Here is a 27,379-nt window from a genome sequence, read left to right as displayed (position 1 = left end):
TTGTCATTTAATTGTCTGTCGGCACGATGTGGCAGCGTTGCATGACAACCCATCTCACCACGGAAAGGAACCTAACAGCTTTGGTAAGAGAGGAGAAAAGGACCTGGCCAGTAAGGGGCTCGAACCCACGACTTTGGCGTTATTAGCACCATGCTCTAACCAACTGAGCTAACCGGCCTCACGACAGTGATCCTCTCTGTGCAGCGCCTTTTACTTCTATTGACAAATGATAGCGATTCGAAGAGAGATCCTTCAGACCAGCAAGCAAACCCACGGCTATTTCGGTTTTCTATCTAGGCAACGTTGGTGTCTGCAATAGCATACATGAAAGCGTGATGCAATTTCTGTGGGTACATTTGTTGCACGTCATGCACAGTAAGAGTGTTTCTAACACCAAATAAAAAGTCAACAATTAACGATCACGCCTTCTCCTCAGTTAACCCACTGAAACCCTTGCTGTTAACAGTTCTTTACTGCGTGCTTTACGAGCACCTACATATCGTGTCGGTTCTTTCAGCTTTATTCATTAGGTTTTCAAAGGCATAAGTAGAGCACCAGAGGTCTGAAGAACTCATTTCCATGGCAGCAGGGCCAAGTGATTTAGCGTATTTATAGTACCAGGAAAGGAGAAGCGGCACTTCGCCTTTGCCACAGAGGCACAAGGATACGTGTGGCAAACGCCATAGTCGGCAGGATTCAAACCTGCGCAGGGAGTTCTCAACGGATTTCGAGTCCATCGCCTTAACCACTCGGCCACGACTACAGCGAGCTCACCCCCGCCGCATTCCTCCTATAATCTAACACGGAGTGCGAGGTGGCTGCGGAAACGTTTTCAAAGTCGCTCTCTGTTAAAAAAAAATAAATACCTTTGACAAAATACGTGCCGGCAGACAGACATGCCTCAGAGGGTTTAAGGCTGGCTTCACTTTCAAATGATAAAGTCTCCCCGTCCGGATGTCAAAATGCAACTTTGGCAGACAGAAAAAACATCAACAAACCACAAATGTGGACAAGGATTTTACAAGCTGCACCACACTGCACTTTCCAAAGCATTTACATTCCTGTTAGACGCAGGAATTGCCTTTGATTTGCGCGCTTACGAACGCCATGAAAAACGAAACAAAACTAAAGCCCTCAGCTCCTGCACTTGATTATAATGCCGTTACGTGTCGAAGCAGGAATTTATGTCATCCTACCACTGCAACACGGGGAATAGAGGGAAATGAGCACACGCTACGTACGTCTCAATCACTCCCTAGAGTCGTAAGGCGCATTGAAGGGTGCACCCCCATCATTAATCGTTGCGCCTCTGTGAAAGGAAAGCTCTTGAGCAGTCTTTGAAACAGCTCGGATTAAACACTTGATTGCTTCCATGTGCATCTGGAGCCCATTTCTAATTTTCACTTCACGCCGCCCAAAGCATTTCTAAAACATGAGATTCGCGTTTGGGAATGCGCCCTGCCCTACGAATAAAACAGGTCTACGGGTCAGAAACCTGCTCCACGGAAAACAGTTCTGTTGCGCTTTTGATCAAAGGGAGATTCGCTGTTCTTACTTTTTGATGACATAACACCCAAAGGGGCTTCTTTGGAGCTGGATTCCAACCAGCATCCTAAAGTTTCTTGGCGGTATCCTTTACAGTCCTCTGTTCGGTCGACAAGGGACAGAAGGGGGCAGCTTTCCTCACACACACAGTGCAATGTACTGTAGTATTCCCGTTCATTGAATTCGCAGTTCTGCATCAGACCTCTAACTCGTTTCCTTAGCTTGGATTTAAGCCACGAAGCAGGCTTCTACTGTATAAGGAATCACAAACTATTTGAGAGGCCATCATCCCAGGGGGAACTGACAAAGTCTATCCCTAAACACCTAGCGCAATCTCTCGAGAGACTGTCAAAAATCGCTTTCTCCATTTCCGTTGCAAGTAAGTGAAAATGCGGTCTCAAACCAGAGCCACTTGGCAGCAGCGGCACGTAAATACTGTTACTGTCACTGCTCGATACTGACGTTAGCCTACTATACCATGTTCAGCCACCGCTAGGAAATGTACGGCTCTAGTACTGGAGCAAACAACAGGAGGGCCAAAGGCACACGGGCACACATGTCAGACATGGAGAGTGACGAGAATGGGACTCAAACCCATGCGTGCAGAGTACAGTGGATTAGCAGTCCATTGCCTTAACCACTCGGCCACCTCATCTAGGAAACTGGGCTGTCCAGACATGGGTTGCCGCGCTCCAGATGATCTTTTTCTTTTTTTTCCCTCGTACTCGAGGGTCATTTTCCTGTTCCACATGCGATTTCAACATTTTCCTTGGGAGATGTCAAGCCAGCAACCCACTACTGTGGTTCAGTGGCCATTGTGGAGTTCAGTGGCCCTGTTGTACACAGAATGCACATTGAGCTCCTTGGACATGAAAAGTTCCAGATAAAAGCCATTTGTCATCCTTTCTCTTGGTGTCGATGTTGCTATTGTATGTAAAGGTGGCAACTTGCTCAGCGAACAGGCGGAGCACACACCGAATGCAGATGTGTCTGAGTGGTGTGTCCAAGTGGCTGCAAAACGACAGCACTCCCAGGGCGCCGTGGCTTAGTTGGTTAAAGCGCCTGTCTAGTAAACAGGAAATCCTGGGTCCGAATCCCAGCGGTGCCTTTTTTGTTCTGTGTTCTTGAACAGAACTGGTCATTATGGACAACCGCCTACAGCTAGACTTAATTAAATGCAAGTATTCATTTCCTGTCTTTAACGCGACTTGTTTTTCTTAAAATGGATGCAACTTGCAAAACATGAAATACAAACCTTGCTAATCAGCGCAATCGGCTGGCAAAAAAAAAGAAGTCAGCAATGTTTTTTTTCTTTAACCTTAACCCTGCTAATGGAGAAGAGTTAAACAACTGAGTCTATGCAGCTTAAACGGTCCGCACGTCGGGTTCTTAGCTGAAAGGGTGGTAAATCCCGCTCACCCCAGTCCTTAATCTTTTAAAAGGATACAAAATTGAACCTAGTCGCCACATCACATACATCCTGTTCAATAATAAAAAGGTAACATCTATCCTCGCTCCAGAGTAAATCTCACGTTGAGGGCACCTTTTTTTTTCACTTTACCGTGAATCGAGCTCGGCTGCACAGAGGAGAGAGCAGAGCAATGAGGTCACGGGGACAGGGGAGTCACACGCTGGCGGTTTGAATACGCGGAAGATCACTGAGGGATCCACAGTATATGGACCCTCCGTGCGCCATCAGTCCGCACTCCGGACTCTGAATCCTGCCATCCGAGTTAAGATCTCGGCGGAACCTGAGGCGCAGTTCCTTCTTAAAACGTAATCTGGTGAGCATTTCTAGAATCGTACTTGTATAGATGCAGCCTTTAATGTGTTGCTAGGTTAAAATTGATGACTTCTTGTATTTCAGTAGGCAACTGCCCTCTTGATTTCAGATTTAATTTCTTTATTACAGGGGCGCTTTTATGAAGACAGAGTCATGTTCAGGTACTTTGCTTGATGGAGGAAGCTCATTTCAGACTCTGTGATCTGCTCACCTGGAAAGGTCTGCTGTACTACTACAAGAGAGAAGTAGAGTCTGGAAGAAGGGACAATTTTATGATTCTTTGGAAGGTAGGTTTTTTTTTCTTTGAAATCGAAATGAATCAGAATATCAGTGCAAAAGACAAACTCTTGGTTTGGTTTAAAGAGATATGGTTTTAAAATAGACAAAATGTAGAAAACAGGTGTTTCTCACTTTTGGAAAAGAATGGACCGGGGGTAATAGTTTACTAGTTGCAGTGCTGAGCTCATCGGGTTGCAGTCCCGCAATGGATAACGCGTTTGACTATGGATCAGGAGATTGTAAGTTTGACTCCTGCCTGGCTCGGGTCGTTTTTAAACGCATCGGGCTACTCCCCTAAGTAGTCTGTGCTACTTACTGCATTGTAATCGTACTCAGTAAGAGATTTCCTTCATGTAAATGAACTGCACCTGACAGCTTTAGAAAATCACCTGGGCTCAGTACGGTGCTGAGAGCTCAGCGTTGCTGTTGTTCTAATTAGCACGCACTGCATCGGCTATGAACCCGAACTTTTCAATTATTCCGATCATTAAGTCAACACGTAGTCCACATGAAAGGTAGAAACATTCTCTTGTCTGTCTCTTGTTTGTATAGAACTGAATGTCCCTGACAATGTACTGTTAGTTTTAATTGAAGAACGGCATTTGTCAAATATATCAGACACGTTTACGTAACTGCTCATGCGACACTCAGTTGTAATTAGTCAAGAAATAAAGTCGAACAACAGCTGCGGGTTTGATTCTGAACGTATCAGATTGGAGCGCCTTTTACTTCAATTGACAAATGATAGAGATTCGAAGAGAGATCCTTCAGACCAGCAAGCAAACCCACGGCTATTTCGGTTTTCTATCTAGGCAACGTTGGTGTCTGCAATAGCATACATGAAAGCGTGATGCAATTTCTGTGGCTACATTTGTTGCACGTCATGCACAGTAAGAATGTTTCTAACACCAAATACAAAGTCAACAATTAGCGATCACACCTTCTCCTCAGTTAACCCACTGAAACCCTTGCTGTTAACAGTTCTTTAATGCGTGCTTTACGAGCACCTACATATTGTGTCGGTTCTTTCAGTTTTATTCATTAGGTTTTCAAAGGCATAAGTAGAACACCAGAGGTGCAAACGCAAGATGTGTGGTTATCTGAAGAACTCATTTCCATGGCAGCAGGGCCAAGCGATTTAGCGTTTTTATAGTACCAGGAAAGGAGAAGCGGCACCACGCTTTTGCCGCGCAGGCACAAGGAGACGTGCGGCAGACGCCATAGTCTGCAGGATTCAAACCTACGCGGGGAGTCCCCAACGGATTTCGAGTCCATCGCCTTAACCACTCGGCCACGACTACAGCGAGTTCGCCATCGACGCATTCCTCCTTTAATCTAACACGGAGTGCGACGTGGCTGCGGAAACCTTTTCAAAGTCGCTCTCCGTTAAAAAAAAAAAAATACCTTTGACAAAATACGTGCCAGCAGACAGACACGCCTCAGAGGGTTTAAGGCTGGCTTCACGTTCAAATGATAAAGTCTCCCCGTCCGGATGTCAAAATGCAGCTTTGGCAGACAGAACAAACATCAACAAACCACAAATGTGGATAAGGATTTTACAAGCTGCACCACACTGCACTTTCCAAAGCATTTACATTCCTGTTAGACGCAGGAATTGCCTTTGATTTGCGTGCTTACAAACGCCATGGAAAACGAAACAAAACAAAAGCCCTCAGCTCCTGCACTTGATTATAACGCCGTTACGTATCGAAGCAGAAATTTACGTCATCCTACCACTGCAACACGGGGAATAGAGGGAAATGAGCACACGCTACGAATCGTCTCAATCACTCCCTAGAGTCGTAAGGCGCATTGAAGGGTGCACCCCCATCATTAATCATTGCACCTCTGTGAAAGGAAAGCTCTTGAGCAGTCTTTGAAACAGCTCGGATGAAACACTTGATGGCTTCCATGTGCATCTGGAGCCCATTTCTTATTTTCACTTCACGCCGCCCAAAGCATTTCTAAAACAGGAGATTCGCATTTGGGAATGCGCCCTGCCCTACAAATAAAACAGGTCTACGGGTCTGAAACCTGCTCCACGGAAAACAGTTCTGTTGCGCTTTTGATCAAAGGGAGAGTCGCTGTTCTTACTTTTTGATGACATAACACCCAAAGGGGCTTCTTTGGAGCTGTATTCCAACCAGCATCCTAAAGTTTCTTGGCGGTATCCTTTACAGTCCTCTGTTCGGTCGACAAGGGACAGAAGGGGGCAGCTTTCCTCACACATACAGTCCAATGTACTGTACTGTTCCCGTTCATTGAATTCGCAGTTCTGCATCAGACCTCTAACTCGTTTCCTTAGCTTGGATTTAAGCCACGAAGCAGGCTTCTACTGTATAAACGTCTAGAGGAATCACAAACTATTTGAGAGGCCATCATCCCAGGGGGAACTGACAAAGTCTATCCCTAAACACCTAGTGCAGTCTCTCGAGAGACTGTCAAAAATCGCTTTCTCCGTTTGCGTTGCAAGTAAGTGAAAACGCGGTCTCAACCCAGAGCCACTTGGCAGCAGCGGCATGTAAATACTGTTACTGTGACTGCTCGATACCGACGTTAGCCTACTATAACATGTTCAGCCACCGCTAGAAAATGTACAGCTCTAGTACCGGAGCAAAGAACAGGAGGGCCAACACCGAACGGGCACACGTGTCAGACATGGAGAGCGACAAGGATGGGATTCGACCCCATGCCTTAACCACTCGGCCACCTCGTCAACAAAACTGGGCTGTCCTGACATGGGTTGGCGCACTCCAGTTGATCTTTTTCTTTTTTTTCCCTCATACTCGAGGGTCATTTTCCTGTTCCACATGCGATTTCAACATTTTCCTTGGGAGATGTCAAGCCAGCAAGCCACTGCTGTGGTTCAGTGGCCAGTGTGGAGTTCAGTGGCCCTGCTGTACACAGAAAGCACATTGAGCTCCTTGGACATGAAAAGTCCAATAAAAGCCATTTGTCATCCTTTCTCTTGGTGTCGATGTTGCTATTGTATGTAAAGGTGGCAACTTGCTCAGCGAGCAGGCGGAGCACACACCGAATGCAGATGTGTCTGAGTGGTGTGTCCAAGTGGCTGCAAAAGGACAGCACTTCCGGGGCGCCGTGGCTTAGTTGGTTAAAGCGCCTGTCTAGTAAACAGGAAATCCTGGGTCCGAATCCCAGCGGTGCCTTTTTTTGTTCTGTGTTCTCAAACAGAACTGGTCATTATGGACAACCGCATACGTCTAGACTTAATTAAATGCAAGTATTCATTTCCTGTCTTGAACGACTTGTTTTTCTTAAAATGGATGCAACTTGCAAAACATGAAATACAAACCTCGCTAATCAGCGCTCGCAGCTGGCAAAAAAAAAAGAAGTCAGCAATGTTTTTTTCTTTAACCTTAAGCCTGCTAATGGAGAAGAACCTAGTCGCCATATCACATACATCCGTTTCAACGATAAGAAGGTAACAACTATCCTCACTCCAGAGTAAATCTCACGTTGAGGGCATATTTTTTTCCACTTTACCATGAGTCGGGCTCAGCTGCACAGAGGCGAGAGCAGAGCAATGAGGTCACGGGGACAGGGGAGTCACACGCTGGCGGTTTGAACACGCGGAAGAACACTGAGGGATCCACAGTATGTGGACCCTCCGTGCGCCATCATTCCACACCAGACTCTGAATCCTGCCATCCGAGTTAAGATCTCGGCGGAACCTGAGGCGCAGTTCTTTCTTAAAACGTAATCTGGTGAGCATTTCTAGAATCGTACTTGTATAGATGCAGCCTTTAATGTGTTGCTAGGTTAAAATTTATGACTTCTTGAACTTCAGTAGGCCACTGCCCTCTTGATTTCGGATTTAATTTCTTTATTACAGGGGCGCTTTTATGATGAAAGAGTCATGTTCAGGTACTTTGCTTGATGGAGGAAGCTCATTTTGGACTCTGTGATCTGCTCACCTGGAAAGGTCTGCTGTACTACTACAAGAGAGAAGTAGAGTCTGGAGGAAGGGACAATTTTATGATGCTTTGGAAGGTAATGTTTCTTTTTTCTTTGAAATCGAAATGAATCAGAATATCAGTGCAAAAGACAAACTCTTGTTTTGGTTTAAAGAGATATGGTTTTAAAACAGACAAAATGTAGAAAACAGGTGTTTCTCACTTTTGGAAAAGAATGGACCGGGGGTAATATTTTACTAGTTGCAGTGCTAAGCTCACTGGGTTACAGTCCTGCAGTGTCACACCAGGGCCAGTGGCGCAATGGATAACGCGTCTGACTACGGATCAGGAGATTGCAGGTTCGACTCCTGCTGGCTCGGGTCGTTTTTAAACACATCAGCCTACTCCCTAAGTAGCCTGTGCTACTTACTGCATTGTAATCGTACCCAGTAAGAGATTTCCTTCATGTAAATGAACTGCACCTGACAGCTTTAGAAAAACACCTGGGCTCAGTACGGTGCTGAGAGCTCAAGTTGTGTATAATGTAATAATTTAAGTAGAATAGATTCTAATAATATAATGATCCAGTGTGTTGCACTACTTCACTGCTTCACTGCTCTATGTCGTCTGGAAATAAATCCTCAGACTGCTTACTGCCCTGGGCATGTACCAGTAAATTACAGGAACACATCTATATATCATTGCGTTGAAGCAGGAGACACAATCACTGCAAACACATCCTAAATACAGTGTTCCAGCACCTTTGACCTCATCCAGAACGTATCATTTCTTGAAAGGAATTGCTGTCCGAATGCACATCTGAATCCCAAACAGAATCTCTAGTAAAATACGATCATTTGTGAAACAGGTAAATGTCTCAGGGGCCCATTCCTCATTCTCAAGACACATGTATGCAGTACGTACACCATGCATTGAGCAATAGGTATTAAAGACACCACAGGTAAGGTTAGAAGACATTCTGACTATATTCTAAAATATTGGACTTATATTCTTATGATGGCAGACATGATACTGTGTTTAAAACCGGGGTTAATGGACATTATATGACTGTCAATTCTGTTTTGTTTTGGAGACTCTTGGCTGCCTATGTGGTACAGTGCAGCGTGAAGAAAACATTTTCCAAAACTGTGTCAGCTCAAAAGTTGTAAGAAAACCTCTCCAGCTGCTTTAACTCTCTTCATTTTTGTCATTTAATTGTCTGTCGGCACTATGTGGTAGCGTTGCATCACAACCCATCTCACCACGGAAAGGAACCTAACAGCTTTTGTAAGAGAGGAGAAAAGGACCTGGCCCGTACGGGGCTCGAACCCCAGCCTTGGCGTTATTAGTACCACGCCAAAAAAAAAAAAGCGTCGACATTACCTCTTTCAAAAGGCTTCACGTTCCTAGTCACATTCCATGGCTCATTGAACCCTGGCTGTTTCCTCCAGCGGTATAGTATTGCAGTTAGACAGCACGATGCCTGCAAGACTATGTCGCGCTCTGACGAGACTGTCAAAAATTGCTTTCGCCGATTGTATTGCAAACCGGCGGAAGCGGGGTATTGGGAAAAGTTTTCAACTAGCAATAATCGCGCCTCGGCTAAACCTCACAGGCTACGATACTGCCAATGCGCAAAGCTGACGGTTGCCAGGCAACCGCGGGGATCCTATGGAAATCGTTATCAATCGTCTCATGGCATGTCGTTGCTGTAACGCTTCATATTTGTCGTCTTCTTCTTCTAGCTTGAGGTTTTAAAGAATTTCATGACAGACAAGGGCTCCGTCGGGAACAAAGGGCGTTGTGAGAAAACCGTTGCTTATTTTCAGCAGCAGAAATACAACCCTTTAAATACAAGATGACAGAACAATGACGAAGGGCATGCCGGGAGGAACTCATGCACTACAGAGGAAAGGGGGCGGGCACGTACAGTTCACATTCAAGCCACAAGTACTCTTCTCGGATGTTGCACAAACAAATCCAAACGTCCTGAAAGCATTGCAGCATGTTTGTGTCCCACTTCCCGTGGCTGCAGGACGACTGACACGAAGGGACAAACACAATCTGTGGCGTTTAGCGTGACATAGTCTTGCAGGCATCGTGCTGTCTCACTGCAATACTATACCGCTGGAGGAAACAGCCCGGGTTCGATGAGTCTTGGAATGTGACTAGGAAAGTGAAGCCTTTTGAAAGAGGTAAAGCACTGCACAACGGAATTGAGGGAGAATCTTACAGGGGATTCTGAGCGGTGTCTGCATACACGCAGTCCGATACGGGTGCTGAAAGCTTGAGCTACTCTTAATGTCATGCTGCCTTTCCTCGGAGTAAATCTGTTACATTGAAAGAATGCTTCTCGCAGGTTCAAAAAGGGACCCTTGTTAATTGGAGAAATCAATGATTTCGAATGAATTCTGTATGCGTTAAAAGACAGCTATACACAGAAAACATGCAGGACACTGCTCATGATGTTTCCCGAGCCGAAACACAGTGCGTTTTTCAAAGCCATCTGACAAAGCCCGCCCACTGAAAACTGCAGCAGATCGTGTAAAGACGTTCAACTTTGTAACTACTGCACGCACAGGAAGCAGAATAAATTCCTCTTTTCAAACTGTCAAAGGTTTGCTTTGTGAACGCTGCAGGACATCGCACAATCTCTTTTGAACGGGGACAAACAATTTCTTATGGGGCGCAGTAAGTACAGACGTTTAAAGAGCTCCACTCATGCCGACGATGCAGCATGAAGAAGCGCAACCTAACGTTTGACAGACAAAAGCCGGGCGCCGCTACGAGCAATATGAAATCAAACTGACAGCACACGGCGTTTCGCGCCGACTCAAAAGTGATCTCGACAGACGCTGTTCTCTGCATAACGCTGAAAGAGCGTAACAAGCTTGTTTCTTTCTACCATGATGTTACCATGACAAAATCTGTCTTTAAACACCTTGCTCAAAAATTGCTTTCGCCGATTGTATTGGAAACCGGCGGAAGCGGGGTATTGGGAAAAGTTTTCAACTAGCAATAATCGCGCCTCGGCTAAACCTCACAGGCTACGATACTGCCACTGCGCAAAGCTGACGGTACCCAGGCAACCGCGGGGATCCTATGGAAATCGTTATCAATCGTCTCATGGCATGTCGTTGCTGTAACGCTTCATATTTGCGGCCGGACACTTCCCGCCCCCCAAAGAAAAGAGCGCCAATCAGACAGGCTGAGACCGAGGACTCGCAGAGCAGAAGGCCACAGTCGCCGTAATAAGAGCGATTGTGAGCGGTTTTGTTTTCTCTCTTTGACCAGCCCAGCTGCGCCCCACCCAAAGGCAGGGAAGCACAAAAATTGTATGGAACTCATTCATGCTCCTCTCCATGGAAATCTTTAGTAAAAGGCAAAAGATTTGTACGAGATGAAGAGAAACCAGAGTGCGTGGCTGGACAGCTGCAGGAGCCCAGGCCGCCTTCAAGTCCTCTGCCCTGCCGGTCGTGGTTGGCAATGCACCTGGCCTTACAAACGAGCCAGTGGGGCCCGTTCAGCTCCGGGCTCATCGCCTGCGGCTCTCTGCTTATCTGGCAGGGGAGATACCTTGATCAGCCTGTAGTTGGAGTAGTTGGATTGTTTTCTTGTTTTGTGGAAGCAGTGTTTGTTTTGCAGTTTGAGATGGCAACCTTTGGATCCCGCAAGAATGCTGTACGTTTTGAGCTTTTGGATGACCTCTTCATGGATCGTATGCAGTTCAGCAGAAAAGTGTTACAGAAGGAACTTGGCTTTGAACCTCGGCACTTGGATTTCATCTTCGCTCTCCCAGGTCAGAAAGCATTTGAGGTTGTTTTTGCTACCTATTCTCTGTTTGAACAATGTGTGGATGTGTTTGAGGCAAAAAGAGGGAAAGTTCCTGCCCTTGAGAAGATCAACTTGCAGCCTCTGACACAGAGAGAGAGGTTGTTATGTTCTCGGAAATGGCAAAGACGGAGGACATTCACACCTGGCTTAAGCAGTACTGCACCATCCACCATGGAACTGAGGTTAGAGATGTTGACGGTATAAAAACAGGAGCAAGGAAATTCGAGGTTCGCTTGCTACCGGACAATGTCAATGGAGGCTTAAGGCACCTGCCCTCTACAATCCAGCTGGGCGCCTGCAATGGCTATGTTTTTTATGTGGGACAACCAAAGGTGTGTCGGCGCTGTGGTGCTGTGGGACACCTGGCATCGTCCTGCACTGTGAAATGCTGCAAGACCTGTGGCAAACAGGGACATTAAGCCTCTGACTGTTCAATGCTGCCAAAGTGCAATTTATGTGGCTCGGAAGGACACGTTTTTAAGAACTGCCCTCACGCCTACGCCTATAAACTCAAAATGAGAAAGGATGAGGCAGTGCTTGTTTCAGCCAAACCGGCCTGAAAAAGCCAAAGCAAACAACAAGTCAAACAAAGAACCCTTGTTGGACAAAGAGTCTCAGCCTCCAGCCAGGATCAGTCCTGCTGTGGCTCCGGGGCCGGTGGAAGAGAAATCCACTACGCCCCCACAACCGCAGACTGCACCAGACAAGCACGAGGGTTTGAAAACCCCAGAGAACAGCGAGGACCCCTCCCCCACTCCTGCTCCTCAGAACGAGGGCCAGTGTGGGGCCCCCCGGTGGAGCGGGTCCAGCGAGGATACCCAGGATTCAGCGGAGCTGCTTTTCTCAGACTCTGCAAGTGCTACAGATGCCCTCCTCTCCTCCATCCAGTCCATCACGGAGGATCTGCAACAGCTGGTGGTTGAGGGGGAAGAGGAGACTGGTGCATCGGCTGCACCCCTTTCCCCTCGGTGCTCCCAGGAGCTGGACTTGAGGAAAAGGAAAAATGACTCTGTTTTCTCCCCGAGCGAGGAGGAAGGAGAGCATGGCGATGGGGACAGCTGGAACCCCTCCACCCCTCCTTCTACCCCCTTCCTTGAAATGGACTCCGTGAACGCTTTTACTGCTGCCACCCTGATGAAGGCTCATTCAGAGGATGGCTGGCAGGAAATTGGTAAGAAGAAAAAGAAAAAGAGAAGGTAACAGGTGAGACCGAAGAGAAATGTGTTTTGTAAAGACTGGTTCCACTTTCTTATGTAATATGGCTCTAAACATAATTTCTCTTAACACCAGAGGTATCAATGACAGAGTTAAATGCCAGTGTGTCTTTGATTACCTCCAGCAGAGAGAGGGAGATGTGTTGATGTTGCAGGAGTGTGCTTTAGCCTATCAAGAGAGGTATAAAAGCTTTGAAGATAGGTGGGATAAAGGGCCTTCTGTTTGGTCAGGGGACAATAACAACAGAGCCTCTGGCGTGGCCATTCTTTTCAAAGGATGGGCTTTCAAATTGAAAAGTATTCAGAGGGTCATAGATGGCAGGTTGCTGTGTGTGGATGTGGAATGGGGGACCGTTAACCTGCCGCTAATCAATGTGTATTGTCCTACTGACGTGGGAGGAAGGGTGGAGCTACTCAAGGCACTCTCTCCCCTATTGTTAAGTAGCACAGACGTGATAGTGGGAGGGGATTTTAATTGTATCTTAGAGCACACAGACAGGCAGTCTAGCTCTCCGATAAAATTGGATTCCAGCTCACTGGCCCTGCAAAACTTAGTTCAAGACTTTAAACTCTCAGACACATATAGATGTATATATCCCACAACAGCAGGATATACATGGTCAGGGAGGAATAGCAGCTCCAGAATTGACTATTGCTTTGTCTCAGAGAGAGTGAAAGTTGTTGGGGTCACTCTTCAGCCTGTCTTCTTCTCAGATCATCAGGCTTTAGGGTGTAGAGTGGAACTCAAGGGCGGGACTGTCTTTGGCCCAGGCCTCTGGAAACTCAACACAAAGCTGCTAGAGAACGAGGGGGTAGTATCCCGCTACAAGGAGAAACTATCACAGTGGCTGTCCTTGCAGTGTCTGTACGGGTCAGTAGGAGAGTGGTGGGAGGAGGTGAAGATGAGGACAAAGGCCTTTTTCATGGCTGAGGGAAGGAAGGCTGCTGCCAGACGGAGAGGAGTGCTAGCCAGGAAACAGAGGCAGCTGCAGCGTCTCTACACGATGCTGCACAGTGGCTTCGATGTGCTCGAGGATATCACCCTTTTAAAAAAGGACATCCGGAGCATAGCCAAGAAAGTAGTCGAGGAGTGCTGTTAAGAAGCAGAGTGCAGTTCTTGGAAGAAAATGAGAAGTGTACTCGCTTCTTTTTCAGGAAAGTGGTAGGCTCCAAGACTGTCATGGAAAGTGTAGTTGATGAGGAGGGACGAGAGAGAACAGAGCCGAGTGCTATCCTCTCCTGCACCGAGGCCTTCTACTCAAGACTGTACAGCTCTACAGAGGTAAAGGATGAAGAAATTCATTTTTTTACCTCAAAGCTAGAAAACGTTTTGAGTGAAGAAGATAGGGAAGTACTTGAGAGGGATTTGACAGTAGAAGAGCTGAGACAGGCTATGGAGAGCTTACAGAAGGGGAAAACTCCGGGTGCTGACGGGCTCCCTAAAGAATTTTATTGCACCTTTTGGGATCTGCTTCAGGATCCGCTACTGCTCCTATTCGAGGAAAGCTATAAGACAGAATTGCTGCCTGACTCTTTAAGAGAAGGCACTATCTCTCTCTTGTTTAAGAAAGGAGCAAAGAATGACATAAAGAACTGGAGACCCCTCAGCCTGTTAGGCGTGGACACTAAGATCCTGTCCAAAGCCCTTTTCCTGCGCCTACAAAATGTAGTGGCCTCACTGGTAGGGAAAGAACAGACTTGTGGGATAGTAGGACGCCTGATGAGCGACAACCTGGCCTTGTTGAGGGATGTCTGTCTGTACTCAGAGGATCGCTCCCTCCCTCTGTGCGTTTTAGGTGTAGACCTAGAAAAGGCCTTTGACCGCCTAAACCGGCAGTACTTAACATCGGTACTTGAGCACATGAATTTTGGCCCCATCATGAGAAAGTGGATTAACCTGCTGTACACAGGTAGCAACAGCAGAGTAATGGTTAATGGCAATAGATCACACCCCTTTGAAGTCTGTTCAGTAGTGAGGCAGGGCTGCCCATTATCCCCTTTGTTATTCGTTTTGGCTACGGAGCCCTTAGCCTGTGCCTTGCGCCAGGATCAGGCCATTAATGGGATACCAGTGCCTGGAAGTGGGGGAGGAGAGGTAAAGACATCTCTATACATGGATGACGTCACCCTGCTCCTCTCTGACAGTACCTCAATTAGCAGAGCTCTGCAGTGTTGTGAGCGTTTCTCTTTGGCTTCCTCTGCAAAAATTAACAAATCTAAGAATGAGATTTTTTATCAGAACTGGAGGGAGCCAAAAGAAGGACATGATCTCAGGCTGCAAGAGAAGAGAATTAAGGTCCTGGAGAATTAATTCCTGGCTTGGCATCTCCCAAGGAAAATGTTGAAATCGCACGTGGAACAGGAAAATGACCCTCGAGTACGAGGGAAAAAAAAGAAAAAGATCATCTGGAGCGCGCCAACCCATGTCCGGACAGCCCAGATCCCTCGACGAGGTGGCCGAGTGGTTAAGGCGATGGACTGCTAGTCCGTTGTGCTCTGCACGCATGGGTTCGAATCCCATCCTCGTCGCGCTCCATGTCTGACACGTGTGCCCGTTCGGCGTTGGCCCTTCTGTCATTTGCTCCGGTTCTAGAGCCGTGCATTTTCTAGCGGTGGCTGAACATGGTATAGTAGGCTAACGTCGGTATCGAGCAGTAACAGTAACGGTATTTACGTGCCGCTGCTGCCAAGTGGCTCTGGGTTGAGACCGCGTTTTCACTTACTTGCAACGCAAACGGAGAAAGCGATTTTTGACGGTCTCTCGAGAGACTGCGCTAGGTGTTTAGGGATAGACTTGTCAGTTCCCCCTGGGATGGTGGCCTCTCAAATAGTTTGTGATTCCTCTAGACGTTTATACAGTAGAAGCCTGCTTCGTGGCTTAAATCCAAGCTAAGGAAACGAGTTAGAGGTTTGATGCAGAACTGCGAATTCAATTAAGGGGAACACTACAGTACATTGCACTGTATGTGTGAGGAAAGCTGCCCCCTTCAGTCCCTTGTCGACCGAACAGAGGACTGTAAAGGATACTGCCAAGAAACTTAAGGATGCTGGTTGGAATCCAGCTCCAAAGAAGCCCCTTTGGGTGTTATGTCATCAAAAAGTAAGAACAGCGAATCTCCCTTTGATCAAAAGCGCAACAGAGCTGTTTTCCGTGGAGCAGGTTTCAGACCCGTAGACCTGTTTTCCCAAACGCGAATCTCCTGTTTTAGAAGTGCTTTGGGCGGTGTAGCGGCGAGGCTTATTAATAAGAAAGAATTAAGTGTTTCTGAGCTTTCCCAAATTAGGCCTCATCTCTCTGTTCATCTCTGTGGTGCAGCCACAGAGAAACTATTCATGCAGGCTGATTTAAGGTTTCCCTTGATAAGGGACAGCTCCCAAAGGGGGATGCACTTAGCTAAGCCTGGCTATCATGATCAATGGTCATCCATTGGCGCCTATCTGTCTAGGGAGTGCCAGATGGACATCTGGACTGCATTCCTAAGTGTCAGGAGTAAGTGACTCATATCTCACCTTGATCAACCAATCAGGGACTGGTAGGGCCGAGTAACCCACGTGGGACTCTGATGCCCATGGAACTTTCAGCCAATCAACGAGCTGAAGTTCCTCCAGGTAAAAACAGGCAACACAGAGAGCCTGAGAGATTCAGTGGGAATTCAGTAGAGATTTCTGTGGAGTTTTCTAAAGGGAATTCAAAGGAGAATTCCAGGGCAGGACAGCCCAGGAGCAGAAGGCTCCCAAGGGCAGGACATTCTCACAGCGCGCCTCCTGACCATCCTGAGACTCAGCCCGGACAACCACGGAACGGCCAGTGTGTCCGAGTGCCAGAACTTTCCTTTGTTCTAAGAGTCTAAAGCGGAGGTTGCCAGAGAGTAACCAGAGGATCCACCCGAGGTTAGCACCAGCAGCAGGCCTCGTGAACAGGTCGGAACTGTGGACAGTTGAATCACTATTCAGAACTAGCTCTTCATCAGGAACGAACCGGTCTTCTTCTTGACTTGCTGGGACCCACAGTCATCTTTTCTCCTGTGCACAAACTTTGCTAGTTAAAGCCAACACTAACTAGCCGGTCAGTGAGCATCAGCAGCGCACCGTCGCAACCCGCACAGCACAGCCTGGCACCTAGACAGAGAGCACGGATTGGACAGCAACAAGCCTGCAACTGTTTCTTTGTGCCCGCAGGAGATCTGAATCCCCAGAGATTGGATGAGTATTCAACTTCACTGCATTACTGCTCGCGAATTCAATTGTTATCCCAACCAGTTGATATCAATTTAATTCCTAAGAGTTATGTACTTGTTTTCAGTATCTAATGTAGAAGTTATTACCAGGTTCATTTATGAAATGGTCTAAATGAATGATATACTGAATGTATGTCCTCTTGATATGTGTAACACTTTGTAACTGACTGAATATATACCTTTTGTATTCTGATAACCCTCTCGATAAGATCTGTTCGTTTTACATGCATATTCTATGTATTGTAACGCCCTCGCCTGGTGGTGAGGAGGAAGCGCCCCTAGGCGCTCGTAGTACTGCTGGGCATGCTAGGAGTGGTAGCCGGAGTGCGGTCTACGCGAGAGAAGCTCGCCCCACACCCAAAGTCCGTCAAGGCCCCCTGCGCCCTGTGGGAGGCCTTGGAGGTAAAGGACGGGGTGCTGCGCCGGGGGTGCCGGGTACCCTCCAGTGGCGAGGTACGGTGGCAGCTGATGGTGCCTTGGTCGCTCCGCGGGGCGGTGCTCCGAGCAGTGCATGGCCAGCCGGGCGTGGGGCACTTTGGCGGTAAAAAAACCCTGTAGCGCCTCCGAGGCCATTTTTATTGGGGTCTTTGCCACCGGGACGTGGAGTGGTACTGCCGAACGTATGCAGTGTGCGTGGCGCAGAAGGGTCCCCCCGAGCGCTCTCGGGCCCCCCTCCAACAACACCAGGTGGGGGCTCCTATGGAGCGGGTGGGGGTGGACGTTTTGGGCCCGTTTCTGCGCACCGAGGCCGGGAACCTCTACGTCTTGGTGGCCATGGATTATTTTATGAAGTGGCCGGAGGCCTACGCCCTCCCGGACCAGAGTGCCCCCACGGTGGCCGATGCACTGCTGGAGGGGATGTTTGCCAGGCTGGGGGTGCCGGAGGAGTTACATAGTGACTAGGGGCGTAACTTCGAGTCCCAGGTCTTCGCCAGAGTGTGCCAGTGCCTGGGGATCACTAAGACGCGGACCACACCTCTGCATCCCCAGAGCAACGGGTTGGTGGCGCGGTTTAATCGTACGCTCACCACCCAGCTGGCCACCCTGGTGTCCCGGCACCAACGGGACTGGGACCGCCACCTCCCCCTTGCACTCTGGGCGTATAGGACCGTGGTCCAGGAATCCACCGGGTGCACCCCAGCCTCACTCATGCTGGGCCGGGAAATGTGAACCCCGGTGGACCTGGTCTTCGGCCCGTCGCCCGGAGACGGGTCGGCACCGCTGGCTGGACCGGACTACGAATGGGACCTGCGGCAGCGGATGCAGCAGGTGCACAGCTTTGCACGGACCCACCTGACACAGGCGGGGGTCCGGCAGAAGCGGCACTACGACCTGCGCTGCAGGGGGCCTGCCTTCCAGCCCGGGGACTCGGTTTGGGTGTACAACCCGCGCCGCCGCAAATGCCTCAGCCCTAAGCTGGCGCCGTCGTGGGAGGGGCCCGCTGAGGTACTCTGGGTGGTGGGCGAGGTCTGCTACCATGTCCGGTTGCGAACACGGGGGAGAGTGGTGGTCCTGCACCAAGACCGGCTGGCCCCCTACCAGGCCCGGGAGGAGGAGCCGTGTGGGGAGGCTCTAGAGGACCAGCTGGGGCTGGAGCCGGCCGATAGTGGGGCGTCCGTGGGTCGCCAGCCGTCACCGTGGCCAACGGCTTCTCACACAGGGTTCCACAGCAGTTAGCCGAGTACGAGTACAGCCTGAGGGGGGTGTTCGACGTCGGCGAGACGCCAGACGCTTCAGGTTTTTAAGGAGTAAGAGTGCAGGGGGTCTAAACCTGCGATCCAGTGTGTTGAAGTATTTCACAACACTACCCCTAGCACATCTGGAAATAAATCCTCATAATGATTATTGCCCTGGGCATGTACCAAAAAATCACTGAGCATATATATATATATATCACTGTGTTGAAGCTAGAGACACAGAATAAGTGCAAACACATACAGTGTTCCTGCACCTTTGACCTCATCCAGAATGTATCGTTTTTTGAAAGGGATTGCTGTCAGAATGCACAACTGAATCCCAAACAGAATCTCTAGTCAAATATGATCATTTGTGAAACAGGCAAATGAGTCTCTCAGGTGCCCATTGCTCATTTTCAGACACAATTATGCAATACTTTCACCATGCGTTGAGCAATAGGGATTAAAGATACCAGAGGTAAGGTTAAAAGTGATTCTGAGGTGCAACACATCAGTGATACAGCTAGGCATCTGAAATGCGGGGTTTGAGAGCCCTTCAGGGAACACCGTACCCTAAAGGTACCAAAAGTCCACTAGTATAAGCATTAAGTCACTGTCACCCCTGTTACAATGTGATTGCTACATATCTTCATTTCTTTGGTTTTTAAGGAGTAAGAGTGCAGGGGGTCTAAATCTGCGATCCAGTGTGTTGAAGTATTTCACAACACTACCTGTAGCCCGTCTGGAAATAAATCCTCATTCTGATTATTGACCTGGGCATGTACCAATAAATCACTGAGCATATATATATATATCACTGTGTTGAAGCTAGAGACCTTTATGTAATATTATGATGCTAAAATGTCATTTTCACATATATTAATGTAATAAATGATTGCTTATGCTTTATAAACAAATCTAATTAAAATAAAAGCTTACGTTTTGTATTTAACTTGTACCATAGAACATGATTTGCTTTGTATTTCAAGCCCACAAAGTGTCCAACTGACGCACTACATGATATAAGGAAGATTATCACATGCATATCGGTATTATCTTTCTTATGAAAATGCATTCCTTTCATTACCTTTTACTTTTTAAAATGAACTCAAATTGTGTATAATGTAATAATTTAAGTAGAATAGATTCTAATAATATAATGATCCAGTGTGTTGCACTACTTCACTGCTTCACTGCTCTATGCCGTCTGGAAATAAATCCTCAGACTGCTTACTGCCCTGGGCATGTACCAATAAATTACAGGAGCACATCTATATATCACTGCGATGAAGCAGGAGACACACAATCACTGCAAACACATCCTAAATACAGTGTTCCAGCACCTTTGACCTCATCCAGTACGTATCATTTCTTGAAAGGGATTGCTGTCCGAATGCACATCTGAATCCCAAACAGAATCTCTAGTAAAATACGATCATTTGTGAAACAGGTAAATGACGGTCTCAGGGGCCCATTCCTCATTCTCAAGACACATCTATGCAGTACGTACACCATGCATTGAGCAATAGGGATTAAAGACACCACAGGTAAGGTTAGAAGTCATTCTGACTATATTCTAAAATATTGGACTCATATTCTTATGATGGCAGTCACTTATGATAGTGACAGAGACGCTGTGTTGTAAAAGGGCGCTGTCTTTTGGATGAGATGTAAAACAGAGGTCACAGCGAGCTGAAAAACACGTTTTGAAAAGTGTGCTTTTCCTGCCCCAGAAGTTAAATGGGGGTGACCAAAGTTGCCCAAACGTGTTTATTTCTGCTGAAAAACCCGTTTTGACAGCTTCTGCACAGTGGGGTTAAGGGCTGACTCAGTGGGCTCTAATGAGCCAGGCAGCTACATTGGGATTCCAAGGTTTGAAAAAATACGTTTATTTCGAGCTGAAAAACAAGTTTTGAAAAGTGTGCTTTTCCTGCCCCAGAAGTTAAATGGGGGTGACCAAAGTTGCCAAAATATGTTTATTTTTCTGTCACTATGCTGGGGAATTGGGACCCGCACAGACCTCAGGGTGAATGCCCCCCCGCCGGCACCATTAACACCGCTTCCAGCTGGAAGCTTTGTTTTTCCCTGTAGCTCACCCTCATCCGGGTACTGACCTGGCTCACACCTGCTTAGCTTCAGTGGGTTTTCAGTTGCAAGTTGCAAGGGGATGCAAGTGATGGAGCCGCTCGCTGCAAAAGCTACTGCATTGGCCGGGAATCGAACCCGAGCCTCCCGCGTGGCAGGCGAGAATTCTACCACTAAATCACCAATGCTCAGTGCCTGGACCTTCAAAAAAGACGCTTTTTTGGTGCTCTGTGCAAAACGCGTCGACATCTGCTTCCAGCTGCAAAATGCCATTTGCAGACGCTGAAGAATTTATTTCCAAGGCAGCGGGTACAAGCGATTTGGCGTTTTAAAACCACCAGGAACAGCAAAGAGGTGCGCTTCTTTGCTTGCGCCAGAACACAACGACAGGAGGTGGACAACGTAGTCGGCAGGATTCGAACCTGCGCGGGGAGACCCCAATAGATTTCTAGTCCATCGCCTTAAGCACTCGGCCACGACTACAGCAAACCCCGCCGCCGCTGCGTTCTTGCTACAATCTTACCTGGATCGCGAGGCGCCGGCGGAAGCCTATTTCAAAGTCGTTCTCCGTTTCAAAAAAACATTTCCAAAATACAAGCCTTGCAGACAGACACGCCTCAGAGGACTTAAGGGTGGCTTCATGTCGGAATGATAAAGTCTCCCCGTCCGGACATGAAAATGCAACTTTGTTACACACAAAAAAAGACTTTCAGAGGCTTCCCGGATGTTTCCACCAGATTAAAATATTCACCGACGCAATGTCCATTCTGGAAGTCTGGTTGAAGCGGTTGAAGCGGTTTAGTCGGGATTTGTTCACCGTCCGTGTAGAGAGCCAGAAAGTTAATGTTGTAGTGTTTAAATTTGAAGGGGTTTTGTGTAAAACTGCCGCTGAATGCCGCTTTGTCCACAAACCCCAAAATTACCACTTTGGGTAACTGTCCGAGAAAGAGGTTTTCTTGGTTACACACATGGCTCCCTGCAGGCAGGCTGAAGACTTTCATCTGTACGCGGTCTATGGGGTATTTAGGTATTTAGTGGTGCGACCGTCAGGAGTGCTTCGGCGTTCACAAACAAAGATGCAGAGAGTACGCTCAGTTTGTGTTCTCCGATGTTGTTCATTAAGCAGAAAGCATCTCTGTTGCGCGTGAGTTTTATTTTCAGGTCTACGCCATTCAGTAGTCCCAGTGGGCAAAAGACGTATAATATACGTCTATTAAACGCATACCTTAGACGTCTAAATGTGGTCTACAATTCGTCTAGAATGAAATTCTAATATACGTCTAAAGTTATACGTCAATTATACGTCTATGTTTAGACGTTCATTATACATAAATGGTTGGAGTTCTATTATACGGATAAATTTAGAGGACTATTATACATATATGGTTGGAGTTCCGGATAACTTTAGAGGTCTATTATACGGATAACTTTAGAGGACTATTATACGTATATGGTTAGAGGTCTATTATACGTATACCTTTAGAGGTCTATTATACGTATAACTTTAGAGGTCTATTATACGTATATGGGTAGAGGTCTGTTATACGGATAACATTAAAGGTCTATTATACGTATATGGGTAGAGGTCTATTATACATCAAAGATAGATTTTATAGGCGTAGAAACAAGTAAACCAAGCCAATGATTAGGTTTAGAAATGTATTCTGAAAATACACATTCACACCTGAAACATATGTATTTCAAATTATACATTGTATACAATCAATCAACAATCAACATATGGGCAATAATCATAAAAAACACAACTAGTCTTAAACTTCAGCTACAAATTCTGGTAACATGGCAATATACAGTATAGTAATGACAAACACAAAACTAATTACATTAACACACTAACTCAAAACCACATTTTGATTCAAATATACATTTTAAAATGTACAACTTCTATATTTCCAAGAAAAAAAAATATTACAATGGAAGTTAAGACGATTTTTGTCCACTATTTGCAAACCCTGTCTAATTGTCCTAACAGTTAGAACCAAAAACCTATTATTTTCAGTGTCCAGATCTCCTGGCCCCCTGTCTTTCATATGCATTCTTCAAGTAACACATTGCATGCTCCTTTATTTCTTTTTCTGTTGATGTAGGGTGGGACTTCAGCACCGCAGCTAGGAGAAAATTGTATAATATTACTTCCCAAATAAATGATGATTATCTTCTTTAGTATAATCTAAAAAGTGAACGGTTTACTAAGCTCAAAACTGAAATAAATGTATAAAATTTGGCTTGCATCATAGCAGTTGAGCAATAAAGTCTGTCCTAATTAAAGAGTACCCAAAGTTTGAAAGTACAACATAGAATAAGAATAGAGAAACGGCAAAACAATTTTGTGTCATCTTCCCCATTCACACTATTTTATGTGCCATTTTTTGCTTATTCACGTACTATTTTAATCAAAATAATATTAAGAAAGATCTGTATGTATTCAGATAGTATTATTATTGTTCATACTTACTCGTCAAAAGAGGATTGCTGAGATATTTGCGGATATACTTCTACGTTTGAAAAACGTGTCCAAAATTGTGACCAACGAATACTAGCAATGCATTGTGGTATATATGCGGAAAATATGCTGGGTTCGATATTTTCTCAACGTATGCGTTTATTAATGTTGTCGATATTATGGTTGAAATATAACATTGATAATACATCGCGGCTATGTGCCCCCTGCTATGAGCTGATGTGCAATTTTAACGCATGTAGTTAGTAAGGATCGGTCACTGTTGTATGGTATTATATATAATGACATTATGGAATAGGATGGGGACAGGCCTGGCATCACGGGGGGAGGGGGGAATGTTGCCCCTTCAGTTTTGGGCAAAAAGATTTACCTAACTTAATTTGCGCCCTAAAAAATAGTTGTACTTTGTCAATGGTCAGACAACACTAAATGACACGAACAGTCACTCAGTCTGTTTGATGGGCAGGAGGGCTATCCGTCCAGGAGCTGCACATATCAGTGTCGTTATTGAGTGTCAACATTACGATCCTGTTTGCTCAGGTGGACCGATTCCTTGCAGTAGTTTATCATTATACTTAAAATCGTTATATAACTAGGACTAGTTATAGCAGTCTGTGCTTTCTGTTGGTTTTACAACATTTTTTCTTAACGATTCAGAACGTCCATGTAGCTGCAAAAATGAACGCTTATGGTACTTTTCGCTCCAGGCAATACTCTCCAGTGAGAGTGACGAAAAATGTGAAACTGAACTTCATCGCAAATACCAGATTGCTAGTCGATATCTTCTATCATAAAGCACTAATTAATGGCATAGCTGCGAGATTTCATTTGGGTAGCTGCACCGTACAGCTCCGTTTCAACCGAAATATCACCCCCGCTCAGAATATCAGACGCCCCACTACAGATTTTTCCCCGGGCACAGCGCACTGATGGGGGACGGGGTTTCCAGGAAATGGTATCAACTTTTCTCAAGAAAATAAAAATAGAAACTCTATAGGCACTCAAACATTTTACTGTTTTTTTTTTCAGGCAGGTGGCAAGACCCCTCCGCAAAACCCTTGTATGCCAAGCTGTGGGCATTGATTCGTCGAATATACGTATATTCACGCCGAAAATACGGCTATACGTATATATACGTCGCCTCGACGTATAATCAACGTCGAATTGCAACCGTAAAATCGACGACATTAATAAATGCATATATAACGTCGAAAACACATCTAACACTAGGAGTATACGGCACTCTGCACAGTGTACGAAGTAAATTATTTTCGCAGTAATTAATTTACACGTGTATAATAAATATAGTAAATATAATTAATTACTGCGAAAATAATTTACTTCGTACACTGTGCAGAGTGCTGTATACTCCTAGTGTTAGATGTGTTTTCGACGTTATATATGCGTTTATTAATGTTTATTTCACAGTGTCGTGCACCTTTTCATTGCTCTCGCTTTCAGAGCCTCCGCACGGCACACGACTCGACATCAGGAAGCACATTGAAGTGAAAGCAGGGAGCGCTGCGACATGCACTGTGCAGATCCCGCCACACTAAGAGGTATATAAGCGTCAAAGGCAAGTCATTCCGAGTTGGTCGTTTGTGTTTTCCGTTCAGACGCGAAATGCTGAAATGATCTCTCGGCTCCTCGGTTGTCATTTCTGCTCCGTAAAGTAATCACAGCACGAGTCGGCTTCCAGCACGGTGGGTCGGGACACAATGCCGGGGGTCGGAGAGCGATGTCTTCCTCGTTAGTACAGGACCTGTCACCTGTCCCCACCTGTCACGCGGGAGACCGGGGTACATCAGGACGCGCATTGAAGTGAAAGCAGGATGCGCTGCGACATGCACTGTGCAGATCCCGCCACACTAAGAGGTGAGTGGGTCTGTTCGATCACAGCACTAGGCGAATCCCCAATCCCCTTTTGTGCGTGGCGACAGAAGAAGTCTGGTCTGTTTCCGCCCAGTTTCGATCCGGGGATCTTTCGCGTGTTAGGCAAACGTGATAGCCGCTACACCACGGAAACCTGCAGGGACTGCTGCTGCTTGCGTTTCGGGCTGAGAAAGGGACGCGTCACTTTAGGCAGGGGGCGCTGGAGAGAGGAACAAAGGGCGCGATGAAACAAAACACCGAAACCCGGGATCTTTAGATCTTCAGTCTAACGCTCTCCCAGCTGAGCTATTTCGGCGGTGCACAGAGCCCACAGCCACCTGCTCCAGCCTTCCTGTGTTGCGGCATGAGCGCACCAAGAGTAGCGGGAGAGTGTTGCAGGAACGTCACTCAGAAGGAAAGCCACCCAGGTGCGTCCTCTGAGCTCTGTCCAGCGCATCTTCCTCGCATGGACTCCTGCCTGCGACGGGCAGGAAACAATTAGCAAGAACAGAACAACACCCCATGGGTGTCTCATGACCACACCTTAGGTTGTGACACGTGCAGGTGTGAGGGGTTGCCGGGCTACTTTGGAGCAGAGCTTGGGCGGAGGGAGGGCGGGAAAGCAGACAAAGAGGTGACACCTCAAGGTCTGCACGATCACAGCTCTCCGCAATCCCATTTTGTGCGTGGCGACAGAAGAAGTCTGGTCTGTTTCCGCCCGGTTTCGATCCGGGGACCTTTCGCGTGTGAGGCGAACGTGATAACCACTACACTACGGAAACTGTGGTCAGATGTGCCCAGCGGCCCAGCGCTGAGCTTCGCCAATGCGATTCAGCTGCTTCCAGTGCCTTTATTGGGGTGCGCTGATGGACCGTGCTCTCTCTCCAGAGACCAGCACGCCTGTCATGGACGGAGCAGGAAAGACGGCGCCACATTCTACAGCCCTCTCCACGCAATCGACGAAATCGGGCTACTGAAGTGGAGAAAATCGCCTCTCCAGAAAGTGCAAATATCATCTTGGAGAGTATAAATCCTATTGCCGAAGGTCAGCCCTGTCTACCAGAGTGACCCTCCCACCTCCTGCAGCGATGGTCAGCTCGTCTCACACGCGAGAAGTTTCGGCTGGAAACAAGCGCCCCCTCTTCTCGCACGTTTTGCACGTTGAGTAGTTTTAATGTGGCTCCTTCGTACACACTGCTGATCTTTTGGAAAGCAGGAGGCAAAATTGACACGTTTCCATAACGGGAGTCGAACCCGGGCCGCCTGGGTGAAAACCAGGAATCCTAACCGCTAGACCATATGGGAGTGCACAACCCTGCTGTTCCGGGCATCATGCAAGCAAACTACATAAATATGAGAAAACACGCAAGAGAGTTGTCACTCAGAGTGTCGAAGGGTCGATGTATACTGGGACTCAGTTGAAATGCAACGTCAGGACTTTTCCGAATTATGTCACACGAAGAGAGCACAGCCTTTTCCGCCCTGCCACGTGTGTATCGGTAACTCGCCGTGATTGTATAGTGGTCAGTACTTTGCGTTGTGGCCGCAACAACCCTGGTTCAAATCCGGGTCACGGCAGAATAGGGGCGTCTGCTTTTACTACTTGCATGAATGAAGGCAAAAAAAAGCCAATCGATGTGAACAAACGGCGCTTTACAGAGGAGTACTGCCTGACTGGATCGTTGATGAACGACAGAGGCCACTCCGACCTCTTCTCGGGTTTCTTCAATGACTTACTAAGGATCTTCTTCACATTCGCCCATGCATGGGAAGCCAGTTACACCAAAGCAAACGCAGGAAAGTGCATTTCATGCAGAGACCAGGAGGGACCTGTTTACACCAAGAGTGGTCGGAGTATGGAACAATGCGCCAAGCCCTGTTTCTGGAGTCGATTCTTGATTAGATCTTGGGCTCACTAAGAGGCCCCCGCTGGGTACTAATCTTTCTGTTGTTCTCGCAGGTGTTGCGCTGCTTTTGAGCCGACAGAGCTCGTCTTGGTCTGTCGGGACAGCCCAATTGCAAATGATCGGCTCCAGGTACAGAAAAAACGTGCGTTTGGTACAAGAGTGCATGAAGGCACCGGAAATACATTGGGAACAAATGACTGGTGGTTCAAGACCTCTGTGAAGTGCAGGAGCGTGCAAGAAGAGGCTGTTTGCACCCAGTCTCGAACCAGGGACCTTTCGCGTGTTAGGCGAACGTGATAGCCGCTACACTACGGAAACCTGTAGGGACTGCTGCTGGTGTCTCGCTTGCGTTTCGGGCTGAGAAAGGGACGCGTCACTTTAGGCAGAGGGCGCTGGAGAGAGGAACAAAGAGCGCGATGAAACAAAATGCCGAAACCCGGGATCGAGCCAGGGACCTTTAGAACATACTCTCACGAATCGTTAGAATACGTGCGTTTGATCATCAATTGCGTAACAACCACATTCGTTCGACTTGAGCCATCAAGCTCAT

General features: G+C 47.1%; 11 non-coding genes across 11 annotated transcripts; 4 read left to right on the top strand and 7 right to left on the bottom strand.

The window, feature by feature from the left end:
• Nucleotides 1–681: 681 nt before the first annotated feature.
• trnas-cga (transfer RNA serine (anticodon CGA)) lies at nucleotides 682–763 on the bottom strand. The gene has a single exon. It is a non-coding gene; the product is annotated as a tRNA-Ser (tRNA).
• A 1,816-nt stretch (nucleotides 764–2,579) lies between these two features.
• Nucleotides 2,580–2,653, top strand: trnat-agu (transfer RNA threonine (anticodon AGU)). Its single transcript has one exon. It is a non-coding gene; the product is annotated as a tRNA-Thr (tRNA).
• A 2,173-nt stretch (nucleotides 2,654–4,826) lies between these two features.
• On the bottom strand, nucleotides 4,827–4,908 carry trnas-cga (transfer RNA serine (anticodon CGA)). The gene has a single exon. It is a non-coding gene; the product is annotated as a tRNA-Ser (tRNA).
• A 1,792-nt stretch (nucleotides 4,909–6,700) lies between these two features.
• Nucleotides 6,701–6,774, top strand: trnat-agu (transfer RNA threonine (anticodon AGU)). Its single transcript has one exon. It is a non-coding gene; the product is annotated as a tRNA-Thr (tRNA).
• A 2,247-nt stretch (nucleotides 6,775–9,021) lies between these two features.
• On the bottom strand, nucleotides 9,022–9,163 carry LOC138229477 (U4 spliceosomal RNA). The gene has a single exon (XR_011185888.1). It is a non-coding gene; the product is annotated as a U4 spliceosomal RNA (small nuclear RNA).
• A 1,286-nt stretch (nucleotides 9,164–10,449) lies between these two features.
• On the bottom strand, nucleotides 10,450–10,594 carry LOC138229494 (U4 spliceosomal RNA). The gene has a single exon (XR_011185905.1). It is a non-coding gene; the product is annotated as a U4 spliceosomal RNA (small nuclear RNA).
• A 230-nt stretch (nucleotides 10,595–10,824) lies between these two features.
• LOC138229535 (U5 spliceosomal RNA) lies at nucleotides 10,825–10,941 on the bottom strand. Its single transcript, XR_011185945.1, has one exon. It is a non-coding gene; the product is annotated as a U5 spliceosomal RNA (small nuclear RNA).
• Nucleotides 10,942–15,016: 4,075 nt separating this feature from the next.
• On the top strand, nucleotides 15,017–15,098 carry trnas-gcu (transfer RNA serine (anticodon GCU)). The gene has a single exon. It is a non-coding gene; the product is annotated as a tRNA-Ser (tRNA).
• A 10,533-nt stretch (nucleotides 15,099–25,631) lies between these two features.
• On the bottom strand, nucleotides 25,632–25,704 carry trnav-cac (transfer RNA valine (anticodon CAC)). Its single transcript has one exon. It is a non-coding gene; the product is annotated as a tRNA-Val (tRNA).
• A 451-nt stretch (nucleotides 25,705–26,155) lies between these two features.
• trnae-uuc (transfer RNA glutamic acid (anticodon UUC)) lies at nucleotides 26,156–26,227 on the bottom strand. Its single transcript has one exon. It is a non-coding gene; the product is annotated as a tRNA-Glu (tRNA).
• Nucleotides 26,228–26,428: 201 nt separating this feature from the next.
• Nucleotides 26,429–26,500, top strand: trnah-gug (transfer RNA histidin (anticodon GUG)). Its single transcript has one exon. It is a non-coding gene; the product is annotated as a tRNA-His (tRNA).
• Nucleotides 26,501–27,379: the final 879 nt, after the last annotated feature.

The sequence above is a fragment of the Lepisosteus oculatus genome, unplaced genomic scaffold (genome assembly GCF_040954835.1).
Source record: "Lepisosteus oculatus isolate fLepOcu1 unplaced genomic scaffold, fLepOcu1.hap2 HAP2_SCAFFOLD_45, whole genome shotgun sequence".
Classification (NCBI taxonomy): Eukaryota; Metazoa; Chordata; class Actinopteri; order Semionotiformes; family Lepisosteidae; genus Lepisosteus; species Lepisosteus oculatus.
The sequence above is the reverse complement of the archived record's forward strand: the minus strand, read 5'-3'. Positions and strand labels throughout refer to the sequence as shown.